Source organism: Mauremys reevesii, linkage group 1 (assembly GCF_016161935.1).
Source record: "Mauremys reevesii isolate NIE-2019 linkage group 1, ASM1616193v1, whole genome shotgun sequence".
Taxonomy (NCBI): domain Eukaryota; kingdom Metazoa; phylum Chordata; order Testudines; family Geoemydidae; genus Mauremys; species Mauremys reevesii.
The window spans coordinates 303,907,502-303,920,068 of record NC_052623.1 but is presented as its reverse complement, the minus strand read 5'-3'; the positions used below and the strand labels follow the sequence as shown (position 1 = coordinate 303,920,068).

General features: G+C 53.2%; 1 protein-coding gene across 2 annotated transcripts in view; it reads right to left on the bottom strand.

The window, feature by feature from the left end:
* The window catches only part of SLC38A1 (solute carrier family 38 member 1), a 54,191-nt gene that overhangs the window by 28,143 nt on the left and 13,481 nt on the right, over nt 1–12,567 (bottom strand). Inside the window, exon 1 of one of the 2 annotated variants that reach the window (XM_039498423.1) lies at nt 7,535–7,772. The exons of the other annotated variant lie outside the window; for it this stretch is intronic. The gene's annotated coding sequence lies outside the window, so the exon portion shown is untranslated. Of the gene's footprint in view, nt 1–7,534; nt 7,773–12,567 lie in introns of those variants that run through there. 2 annotated transcript variants of the gene reach the window in all.

Here is a 12,567-nt window from a genome sequence, read left to right as displayed (position 1 = left end):
CAGCATTGCCAGAAGCAGAGAGACTCTGGCCACGCCTCTTCCCTTTTGGCTCTGCTGCCTCTCCTTGCTCCCTCTGTTTGGCTCTCCCTCTCTATACCCGTTCATAAGCCGACCCCCTTCTCTGGTGCGTCTCTTTTTTACTAAAAAATTCGGCGTATGAACGAGTATATATGGTAGTAACACACAACTTCAAAAAATAGGTTTACAACCTAGTAGTCAAGGAAAAAATTCTTAGGGCTGGTCCACACTAAGAAGCAGGGTCGAACTAGGGTACGCAAATTCAGCTACGTGAATAGCGTAGCTGAATTCGAAGTACCCTAGTTCGAACTACTCACCCGTCCAGATGCCGCGGAATCGAAGTCCGCGGCTCCAAGGTCGACTCCGCCACCGCCGTTTGCAGTGGTGGAGTACCGGAGTCGACCGCGGCGCTTCCGGAGTTCGAACTATCGCGTCCAGATTAGATGCGATAGTTCGAACTCCGAGAAGTCGAACTCACCGCGTCGACCCGGCTGGTAAGTGTAGACTAGCCCTTAGTGTGTTAGTTTGAGCCCCAGCTAGTTGTCACGCCTTTGTGTTTTTTTCATGTTGTCTCTCTCCTGCTTTTAATATACATATAAAATGTCCCATTCAATATAATTTTCATTATTAGTCTCCACGTTAGTACCAAATGATAGTACCAGGGATATCATCATTGCAGTTTTCTTTTCATGAAATAGCTTCTTCCAGTTATTTGACTACGCTATCTGGAGATAAAGATTCAGACCACAAACACTCCTCTGATTCAGAAACTGAATCCTTACATTCATGGACAGTCTGAAGAGAGAATAATGTTTGTCTTGTATCCAGAATTGTTAAGCTATCAACTGTGAGAAATAAATTAGTCTCTCCCCTGGGAGAAGATGCAGTGCCAGAGGCAACTAAAAATAACACCTTTGCAGAATTGGTCTAATCCACTACAATAAAATACATTTCCTCATCAGAAATGTAGATAATTTGAAAGGCCATACCTTCGCCTCTATGATTATGATTCATCACCCCAGGACCATATGTATTTGAGAATCAAAGAACTCTGGAACTCAACTGCCCCACAATCCCAACAAGCTTCTGAAGACAAAGTGTCATTAAGAAACAGTTTCTGTAAATGGCTGATGTGTGGTACAACTTCTCTAAACCTAGCAATTTTTCTGTAATGCGAGGTTTCCAAAAGTTTAAGGGAGAGTTTGGGGTTACTGACCATAGCAGACTAACCTCAGGATATTGGGGGATCTCTGAAGCCTGCAGAGCTGCCTCAAAAAAAAAACCAAAACAACCCCCTCAGAATATTCACTTGTCTAAGGAAGCAGGGCTGTCCCTAGTTTTTGTAGGGCCTCACATATTCATGTAGAGTCCTATTTCAATTCCTGTCCAACTATGACTGCCTCCTATCTATATCAAATAAACAGTACAGAATCCAAAACTGCTGCTTACCCTACATCCTCATTGCATTTGAAAACACTTAGCAGAGGTTGGCAGTTTCACTTTAAATAATCTCACAAAATCTCTTCAAAAGGTATAATAAAATCTTATATTGAGTTTCACATGTGTCGTTAGATAGATAATTTTCTTATCCCTGGGGTTTTGAAAATCCACCTCTTGAATTTTCAAGAGCAAAGTTTAAGATAAAAAAAAAAGAGAGGAATTCCCCCTAATTCAAACAAACATTCTTGAAAAACAGCACTTGAAAAAGTAAACAGGCCCAGCTGAAGTGGCTTTTGCTAATTTTAAAGAAAGACCCATTCATCCCATGACATACAATGACACAGTAAAAACAATTTAAATATGAATTAGGGCTACTTAATAAATACAGTGCGATCTACCCATAAAAATTCCTGATAAAAAGACTAAAGCCAAAAGTTTCAAAAATGGGTCCCTAAAGTTAGGCTCCTAAATGCATTTACACACAAAAGTTGTACTACTTTAATTATTCTGGTATACTAACACAATAAACTCCACCAGAGAGGTCCTTTGGGGCCATCTGCCTGTCCCAAGTCAGGGTAAAGGAGGAGGGTTGGGCGTGGGGCTAGCAACTCCACCCCGTAAAAATCAGCTTGCTACAGAAACGCCAACAATAGAGTTAACAGAGACTTTTAGCCTGGAAAAGAAGGGTCTTCAACTCCGCATGACGCTGGGTGGTGAAAGCCACTAAGCCGATCACCCTTCTTACAACCAGGAGGATTACCATCGGCACATGGAACGTGAGGACCATGGTGCGAGTCAGGAAAGACGGCGCAGGTTGCAGCAGAGATGAGGAGCAACAACCTGACCCTACTAGGCATTAGCGAGACAAGATGGACGCAAGCTGGACAGAGACGACTGTTGACAGGAGAGCTGTTGCTGTATTCAGGACATGAAGAGAGCAACGCACCCCACACACAGGGAGTAGGCTTCATGATGTCCAAACAGGCACAGAGAGCACTGATTGGTTGGGAAGCACATGGTCCCAGGATCATCACAGCATCCTTCAGAACTAAAATGAAGAGGATTAAGATGAATGTTGTTCAGTGCTACGCTCCAACCAATGACAGTGAAGAGGAGGACAAAGACTACTTTTACAACAGACTCCAGAAAATATTAGAGACTCTCCCAGACAAAGACATTACCATCCTTATGGGAGACTTTAATGCCAAAATTGGACCGGATAACACAGGATACGAACAAGTCATGGGGACCCACGCTCTGGGAGAGATGAGTGAGAATGGAGAGAGATTTGTGGATCTGTGTGCACTTAACAACCTGGTCATAGGAGGCAGCATCTTTCCTCACAAGCGGATCCACAAGAGTACCTGGGTATCGCCAGCAGGCATGACAGAAAACCAGATCGACCATGTCTGCATTAGCAAGAAGTTCAGAAGATCCTTGCAGGACGTTAGAGTTAGAAGAGGAGCAGACGTGGCGTCCGACCATCACTTAGTGGTGGCCAGATTGAAGCTGAAGCTGAAGAAGAACTGGATAGACGTCAGACAGAAGAGCGAAGTACAACGTCAACCTTCTGAAGGACCATAAGACCAAGGAAGATTTTGGATTGATGCTGAAGAATAAGTTTTCAGTACTACAGGATCGGTCTGAGGAAGAGGAAGACAGTGTACTCAACAGATGGCAGAAAGTGAGAGACACGCTTAGGTCAGCATGCCAGGAAGTGCTTGGAATTAAGAAACACCAGCAGAAAGAGTGGATCACAGCAGAGTCCTTGACTAAGATAGAAGACAGAAAGAAGAAGAAGGCAGCAGTCAACAACAGCAGGACTAGAGCAGCAAAGGCCAAAGCTCAAAAAGAGTATGCTGAAGCCCACAGAGCAGTGAAGAGGAATATTAGGAAGGATAAGAGAGATTATGTGGATGGACTGGCTGCAGAAGCAGAGCAGGCAGCATACAGCGGTAACATGAAACAGCTGCGACTGTCTGGAAAGTTCAGCAAGCCAGAACGTCCCGTTAAAGACAAGCAGGGAAAGTCTATAACAGGAATAGAACAACAGATGAACAGATGGGCGGAGCACTTTGAGGAACTCCTGAACAGACCAGCACCACCAAATTCACCAGACATCGACCCAGCCAACGAGGACCTCCCAATCAATTGCGATAAACCAAGCAGAGCCGAGATCAGAAAAGCCATCACCATGATGAAGAACAGTAAGGCGGCTGGACCTGACGACATCCCAGCAGAGGCCCTGAAAGCAGACCTGGATACTTCAGTGGAAATGCTGTACTCCCTCTTTGAGAAGATATGGGAAGAAGAAGTGATTCCAGCTGACTGGAAAGAGGGATATCTCATCAAAATCCCCAAGAAAGGAGACCTCAGCAACTGTGCCAACTATAGAGGAATCACACTCCTGTCGGTGCCAGGGAAGGTCTTCAACCAAGTCCTCTTAGAGAGAATGAAGGATGCCGTCGATCCACAGCTACGAGATGAACAGGCAGGTTTCCGGCAGAACAGATCATGCACGGACCAGATAGCAACGCTCCGCATCATAGTCGAGCAGTCTATGGAGTGGAACTCCTCGTTGTACATCAACTTTGTTGACTATGAGAAAGCGTTTGATAGCGTGGATCGAGAGACCCTCTGGAAGCTCCTTGGCACTATGGCATCCCAGCAACGGTGGTCAACCTGATCAAGAACTCCTCCGACGGCAGACACTGTAGAGTGATCCCTGGAGGGCAGCTCACAAACAGCTTCCAGGTGCGAACCGAGTCAGACAAGGATGCTTGTTGTCACCACTTCTCTTTCTTCGTCATCGATTGGATTATGAAGACATCCACTGGAATCCAGTGGACGTTGTGGACCCAGCTTGATGACCTGGACTTTGCCGATGACCTTGCACTCCTTTCACACAGTAAACAGCAGATGCAAGAGAAGACCAACGTAGTGGCAGCCACATCATCACAGGTTGGCCTCAACATCCACAAGGACAAGACCAAGATCCTTAGGATCAATTCCATCAGCAACGACCCAGTCACACTGAATGGACGCCCCTGGAAGAAGTACAGTCCTTCACCTACCTAGGTAGCATCATCGACCAGCAGGGTGGCACAGACGCAGACATCAAAGTAAGGATTGGTAAGGCAAGAGCAGCCTTCTTACAGCTCAAGAACATCTGGAGCTCCAGAGAGCTGTCTTTGGCAATAAAGATTCGACTGTTCAACTCCAACGTGAAATCAGTCCTACTGTATGGAGCTGAAACCTGGAGGACAACCAAAACAACCACCAGGAAGATCCAGACCTTCATTAATAGCTGCCTCAGGAGGATTCTCCAGATCCGCTGGCCAGACACCATCAGTAACATCCACCTCTTGGAGAGGACCCGTCAACTCCCAGCAGAGGAAGAAATTAGAAGGAGAAGGTGGGGCTGGATAGGACATACACGCAGCCAACCAACATCACCAGACAGGCACTGCGGTGGAACCCCAAGGCAAGCGGAAAAGAGGAAGAAATACCTACCTTCAGGTTGATAGCAAAAAAATGGGCTATACCTGGAACCAGCTAGAGCGAATGGCCCAGGATAGAAGACTCTGGAGATCTGTGGTTGGCGGCCCATACCCCGGTTGGGGTGACGGGCATGAATGAATGAATGAACTAACACAATAGTTAAAACAGTACAAACCCTTCAGTGTGGACCTAAAGTTATATCAGTACAAGCTACTTTAATACTGGTATAGCTATTCCCATACAGAAAGCGGAATAAGCTATACTCGTATGAAAAACTTTTTATGAGTATAACTGCCTCCATGCTAGGGGCTGTATTGGTATAACTATCTCAGTTTAAAAAAAAAAAAAAGACACTCCTAAAAATACTGTTAGAAAGAAAGCACCTCAACTCCAGCTGAGTTGTTTTCTGAGGCCTGTCTACACAGGGAGATATACCAACACAATTATATCTCTGTAGTTACACAGGTATAACTCACCCTGTGGACACTCTTATAATTATACTTGTATCTATCGTAGGTACTTATATGGCTCCTGCCACCACAGTATCTGAGCACCTCACACTCCTTAATGGATTTAACCTCAAAACACCCCTTTGAGGCAGTACTATTCCCATTTTACAGATAAGGAACTGTGGTATGCAGAGGTCACCCATGAAATCGGTGGTTGAGCAGGGAATTGAAACTGAATCTTGCAAATCTGAGAGTGGAACCATCCTTCCTCTATTATAAATAGACAATAAATTTCCATGTGTGTGAGAAAATTGCATCAGTCAGAGCCTAAAGTGTAAAGTGTAAATTTAAAGTGATTTACTTAAACTCATACAACCATGTGTGGACCCTTTTATTTTGGTTTAAACCAGGTTCTCTCTCTCCCCCCGCCCCAGTTTCACAGAAGTAGATTGGAAATTGGTTAATTTCATTTTAGCATAAACCTCTCTTAAAAAGGAGTTATTATTCATTGTTTGTCGCATGTAGGAGCCCCAGTAATGAATCAGGGCCCCACTGTGTTAGGAGCTGCACAAAAAACAGAAAAAAGAGTGTCCCTGCCCCAAAGACCTTACAATCCAACGCCTCGTCTACATTTGCAAGTTTCTGCGCAGTAAAGCAGCTCTCTGCATTGTAACTCTCAAGGTGTGCACACTGCCAAGCCACTTAGTGCGCAGAAACTGCACAGTTGCAGCGCTGTAACAAAACCACCCCGACAAGAGGCGTACAGCTTTCTGCGCCAAGGCTACAGCACTGCAGTACCAGTGTAGACACCCTAGTCAATTACAGTGCTGTGACTGGCCTCTGGGAGGTGTCCCACAATGCATGTTCTTGCCTCTCTGGTCCTCGGTTTGAACTCTACTGGCCTGCCTTAAGGTGACCAACCATCATTCCCACCCCTTAAATTCCTTGGGAATTTTGAAAGTCCCCTTCCTGTTTGCTCAGTGACACATGCAGTGGCCTCCATGCATCTTTCCGGGTGACCATGCCTGCTCCATGCACCAAGCGATCCCCCACTTGAAGCAATACTGAGCTGCTGGACCTCATCAGCATTTGGCGAGAGGAGGCTGTCCAGTCTCTGCTGTGCTCCAGCCATAGGAATTATGATACCTACGGATGGATTTCACGATGCATGACAGAAAGGGGCCATGACCGGGACACCCTGCAGTGCAGGAGCTGTGGAACACGGTGCGGGAGGCAAACCGCCGCTCCGGTGCTGAGCCCAAGAGCTGCCGGTTCTACAAAGAGCTGGATGTGATACTTGATGGAAACCTCACCTCCACTGCAAAGGCTCCTGTGGATACTTTGGTGGCTCACATGCCAGTCAAGAGTGGACTGAGCCAGGAGGAGGAAATCTTGGACATGGATGGGAAGGGGGACCCAGAGGCAGAGAATGACTCGGAGGCCAGAGATGTATGCAGCCAGGAGCTCTTCTCTACCCCAGAGGAGACTAGCCAGTCACAGCAGTCAGATCTTGGCAAAGCGCAAACAGGAGAGGAGGCTCCCGGTAAGTGGCTTTGATTTTGGGAATCGCTAAGCGAGTTGTTGGGGGCAGGAGGGTTGCAGAAAGCAGGGTTGTGTCTGTACGATGCACATACCACTACATGCCTAGTGTAAGTTGCGTCACCTGGCTTACCACCGCTAGGGGCGATGGTGAGCTACTCTTTCCCTGGGCCGGCTTGAGCCCCGCCCGGTCTCGGAGAATCAGTGGCAGGGGGAACACCGGCGAACGCCTGCGGCGCGCCCCCCAGGCAGGGGAGCGCCGGCAAGAGCCTGTAGCGCGCCCCTCAGGCAGGGGAGCGCCGGCAAAAGTCTGTAGCACGCCCCCCAGGCAGGGGAGCGCTGGCAAAAGCCAGTAGCGTGCCCCTCAGGCAGGGGAGCGCCGGCAAGAGCCTGTAGCGCGCCCCTCAGGCAGGGGAGCGCCGGCAAGAGCCTGTAGCGCTGTCGGGACCCGGTCCCTGAGGATGACTGGCCGGGTAGGGGAACGCAGGCCCGCCCTACACCTCTGCGTTCCAGCCCAGGGCCCTGGCAGGGCGAGACGAGGGTCTCGTCACTGGGTTAGCGGGGTTCTTTCCGCAACATAGACTCACCCCCGTGTCGTTCAGTCCCTGGGCTACTTCCTACCCGATTACGCGGCCCTCAGGTCCCTCCAGTTCACCCGGGTAGTCCGCTGCTGGCAGCTCAAGCTCTCCCCCCGCCTCAGGCTCTTCCAGTTTCTCGGGGTACTAGGCGGCAGGCAGTCCTGGTGAGCCCCGTCCTTCCTCCAGCTCAGGTTTCCCCTGGTCCAGGGCCTCCCCTGGGGTGGCAGCAAGGTCCGAAGGGAGCAGTGTGCAGTCTGCGTCTGCATCTGCCTCCCTCCCTGGTGCTGCTCTCACTGAGCTAAGGGCCCCGCCCTTTGTACTTCCTGTTCCACCCCTCCCCTTCCGGGGGGCGGAACAAGCTTGGCCTGGCCCCGCCCACTCAGGTTGAGAGAGTGGCTTTTTACCCTCAGGCTCGGAGGGAAGCCACCCTGGCTCCCTACATACCCCACCCCTCAAATCCAGCTCCTGAACCCCGGAGCTGGCATCCCCAGCCTCCCCCAGGCGGGATAGAAAGTCCGCATTGGCATTGTCCCGTCCCGCCCGGTGGCGAATCGAAAAGGCGTAGGGCTGTAGAGTGAGGTACCATCGCTGAAGCCGGGGATTCGCGTCCTTCATCTTATTGAGCCATTTCAGGGGTGCATGATCTGTAATCAGTGTAAAGGGGGCCCCAAAGGGGGTAGTAGCGGAGGGCATCCACCGCCCACTTAACCGCCAGGGCCTCTTTCTCAAGGATGGAGTAGTTCCGCTCCCTGGGGAACAGCTTCCGGCTAAGATAAACAATAGGGTGTTCCTCCCCATCCATCTCCTGTGAGAGGACCGCCCCAAGCCCTACGCCGGAGGCATCGGTCTGAACGATGAAGTCACGACGAAAGTCCGGGCTGAAGAGTACTGGCTCGCTACACAGGCGGGCTTTGACAGTTTGAAAGGCCTCCTTGCAGTCGTCAGACCAGCACACTCGGCGGGGGCTATTTTTAGTCAGGAGGTCCGTCAGAGGGGCCATAATGGTTACAAAGTGGGGTACGAACCGCCGGTAGTAGCCAGCTAAGCCCAAGAACTGCAGCACCTGTCTCTTCGTGGTCGGCGCCTGACATTCCTGGAGTGCTTGGACCTTCCCGACGAGGGGCCGTACCAGTCCTCGATCCAAGGTGTACCCCAGGTAAATGGTTTCCTCCTGTCCGATTTGGCATTTTTTTGGATTGGCTGTGAGACCGGAAGCGCGAAGGTCCCGGAAGACAGCCGCTACCTGGTTGAGATGTTCCTCCCAGTTGCTGCCATAGATGACCACATCATCCAGGTAGGCCGCAGCGTACTTAGTGTGTGGTTGTAGAATCAACCGCTGGAAGGTTTCCGGGGCCCCATGGAGGCCGAATGGCGTCCGGGTGAAATGGTAGAGCCCGGAAAGGGTGGCAAACGCGGTCTTCTCCTTGGATCGGGGTTCCAAGAGGATCTGCCAGTACCCCTTAGTGAGATCTAACGTGGTGATATAACGGGCTTCCCCAAGTCGGTCAAGGAGCTCGTTCACGTGGGGCATTGGATAGGCATCAAACTTTGAAACGGCGTTGACCCTCCGGAAGTCAATGCAAAACCGCCGGCTCCCATCTGGCTTGGGGACAAGGACGACAGGGCTCCGCCATTCGCTCTGGGAGTGCTCAATAACACCCAGCTCCAACATTGCCTGGACTTCCTCCTCCACGGCCTCCCGCATTCGCCTAGGCAATGGCCGGGTCGTCCCCCGGACCACCACCCCTGGGTCGGTCTGAATCGCATGGTAGGCGAGTGTAGTCCGCCCGGGTTTCATGGTGAAGGTCTTGGGGAACGCTTTCACTAAACAGGCAGCCTGTTCTTGCTGCTCAGTGGTGAGCGTCTCTGCTAGCTGGGGCCCACCACTTTCAGACTCCTCGGGGGGTTGTGGCCCCAGGTCCGGTTCGGGGGGGTACGGGGCAATTAGTAGTCCTTCCCGTTCCCTCCAGGGTTTCAACAGGTTTACATGATAAATCTGCTTTTCCTTCAGGCGGCCAGGTTGCCGGATTTCGTACGTGACCGGCCCCACCCGGCGAAGGACTTCGTATGGGCCCTGCCAGCGGGCAAAAAGTTTTGATTCCTCCGAGGGGAGTAGGAGGAGGACGCGATCCCCTGGTACAAATGTTCGGGCCTGGGCGCCCCGATTATATTGCTGCTCCTGGGCTCTCTGGGCTGTGTTTAAGTTCTCCCTAGCAAGCTCACCCGTCCGGGCGAGCCGCCCCTGTAGTTGTAAGACATACTGCAGGAGGCCCTGCGTTGCGGACGGTGTGCGTTCCCAAGTTTCTCTTAGGAGGTCCAACACGCCGCGGGGTCGTCGCCCATAGAGGAGCTCAAATGGAGAGAACTTCGTGGAAGCCTGCGGAACTTCCCGAATTGCCAGTAGTAAAGGGGGGGAGTAGTTGATCCCACTGGTGGAGGTCCTGGGTGGGGAAGCGTCGTAACATTCCCTTCAGGGTCCGGTTAAAACGCTCGACCAACCCATCAGTCTGGGGATGGTAGACCGAGGTCTGCAGTTTCTTAATCCCTAGCAGAGCACACACCTGACGGAACAGCTTAGAGGTAAAGTTGGTTCCCTGGTCAGTGAGTATCTCCCGAGGGAGGCCCACCCTGGCAAAGATCTTCACGAGCTCCGCCGCAATAGTGCGGGCGGTGATACTTCTTAAGGGGACGGCCTCGGGGAAGCGGGTGGCGTAGTCCATCACGACAAGAATATATTGATGGCCCGCCTGACTTTTTGGGAAGGGCCCGACCAGGTCCATCGCTACCCGCTCAAAGGGAACGCCCACGATTGGTAAGGGGACCCGAGGGGCCTTCCGGACCCCCGCTGGCGCAGCGTGTTGGCAGTCCGGGCATGACATACAATAATCCTTTACCTCGCGGTAAATACCGGGCCAGAAGAACTTGGCCAGGACCCTAGCTGCGGTCTTCTCCGGGCCTAAATGGCCTGCGGCCAGGATGTCGTGGGCCAGCTTCAGGACAGCCCGCCGATGAATGCGGGGAACCACGAGTTGGGTCCGGACCTCTTGGGTTTGAGGGTCTCGCTCCACGCGGTAGAGCCGATCGTGGCTGAGTTCAAACCTAGGCCACTGGATAGCCCGCTGGACCTCCACGACGTCCCCCTCCACCCGTGCCAGCTGTTCGTAGGCAAACCGTAGTGTAGGGTCCTCCCTTTGATCTCGGCTAAAGTCCACAATGTCCTCAGGGGGGCCCCCCCGTCCCCCGGCCGTCCTGCCCAGGCATGAGAAATGGGGCAGCGCCGGGGTCGGCCCGCGCACTGGGGTCTATGTCGATTTCCGAGGAAGTTCCCTCCAATGCCTCTTCCGGGGATAAGGATCGGAGCACTTCGACGATATCTGGCCAGTCCCGGCCCAGAATAACCGGGTAGGCCAGAGATGGGGCCACCGCCACACTCATTAACTGGGTTGCTCCGTTCACCGTGATAGGGACCTGAACCGTGGGGTACGGTCTCACGTCCCCGTGTATACACTGGATCCGAACCTCCCCCATGATCTGCTCGGCATCTGGAAGGAGCGCCTGGCGAACAAGAGTCTGTCCACAGCCTGAATCGATTAGACCCACCACGTGGGTCCCGGCGACGTCCATGGGAGCCGTCAACTTGGCCGCGGAAGGCGGGCGGGCTCGGCGCTCCCCAGTGTACACGCGGCCAAAGTCACACTCCATCGCCGTACAGTCTCGTTGCAGATGGCCGTACTCGCCACACCGAAAGCAAGGTCCTACCTCTGGGCGCCCCGACCGCATGGGGGCACCAGGGAGGCCGCGGGGTTGGACAGGTCCTGGGGGTCGGGTCCAGCGTCCAGAGCCCGTATGTGGCGGAGCCTCTGGGCGTCGGGGAAAAGAGGTCCCGCCGCCCTCTGGCCGTCGAGCACGGGGTGGTGTCTCAGCCTTGGAGTTGGACCCCCTTTCCAGTTTCTGAGTGCCCGGTCCCGAATTTGGGGGCCGGGCGGCCGGCCCCACAGGGGCCTCGGCCTCTAGAAAGTCCTCCATAAGCGTGACGGCCGCGCTCAGAGTTTGAGGTCGGTGCCGCAACACCCACGCCCTTCCTGGAGTCGGGAGGATGTGCACGAATTGCTCGAGGACGATCTGTTCCGTCATGTCAGCCGCGGTTCTACGCTCGGGCTGTAGCCATCGGCCAGCTGCATCCTTTAATTCCTGGGCCACGGCCCGGGGCCGGGCGCCCGGAGGGTAAAGCTTTCCCCGAAACCGTCGTCGAAAGGTCTCCGGGGTGATGTCAAAAGCATCCAAGATGGCTGCCTTCACTCGAGCGTAAACCCGGGCCTCATCGTCTGGGAGCCCCCGGTAAGCCTTCTGAGCGGGCCCCGTCAAATAGGGGGCGAAGAGGGTCGCCCACTGGCCCGGTGCCCAACCGGCTACTGCCGCCACTCGCTCAAAGGTCACCAGATAAGCCTCTGGGTCATCCTCAGGCCCCATCTTGGCCAGACGGATTGGTGGAGCAGGGGGGGTAGGCGAAGCTGCCCCCCCTGGTGGAACCCCACCGGGGCTCGGCCACAGGGTGGCCAGTTGCTGGAAGCATTGGGTTTGTTGTTCACGGTGCTGGGCCCCCAAGGTTTGAAGTAACTGCTGCTGGTGGGTTCCCAGCTGCTGTATGAGTTGCTGCTGCTGCTGCTGCTGACTCTCGGCCAGGAACTTGATAAGCGTCTATCTCCATCTTCCACCTAGGGGCGTCAAACGCCTCGTGGCCCTAATCCCTTCCGGCAGGGATAGGTTCAGGTCCCTGGTCAGGTGCCACTTGTAAGTTGCGTCGCCTGGCTTACCACCGCTAGGGGCGATGGTGAGCTACTCTTTCCCTGGCCGGCTTGAGCCCCGCCCGGTCTCGGAGAATCAGTGGCAGGGGGAACACCGGTGAACGCCTGCGGCGCGCCCCTCAGGCAGGGGAGCGCCGGCCAGAGCCTGTAGCGCGCCCCTCAGGCAGGGGAGCGCCGGCCAGAGCCTGTAGCGCCCCTCAGGCAGGGGAGCGCCGGCAAGAGTCTGTAGCGCCCCTC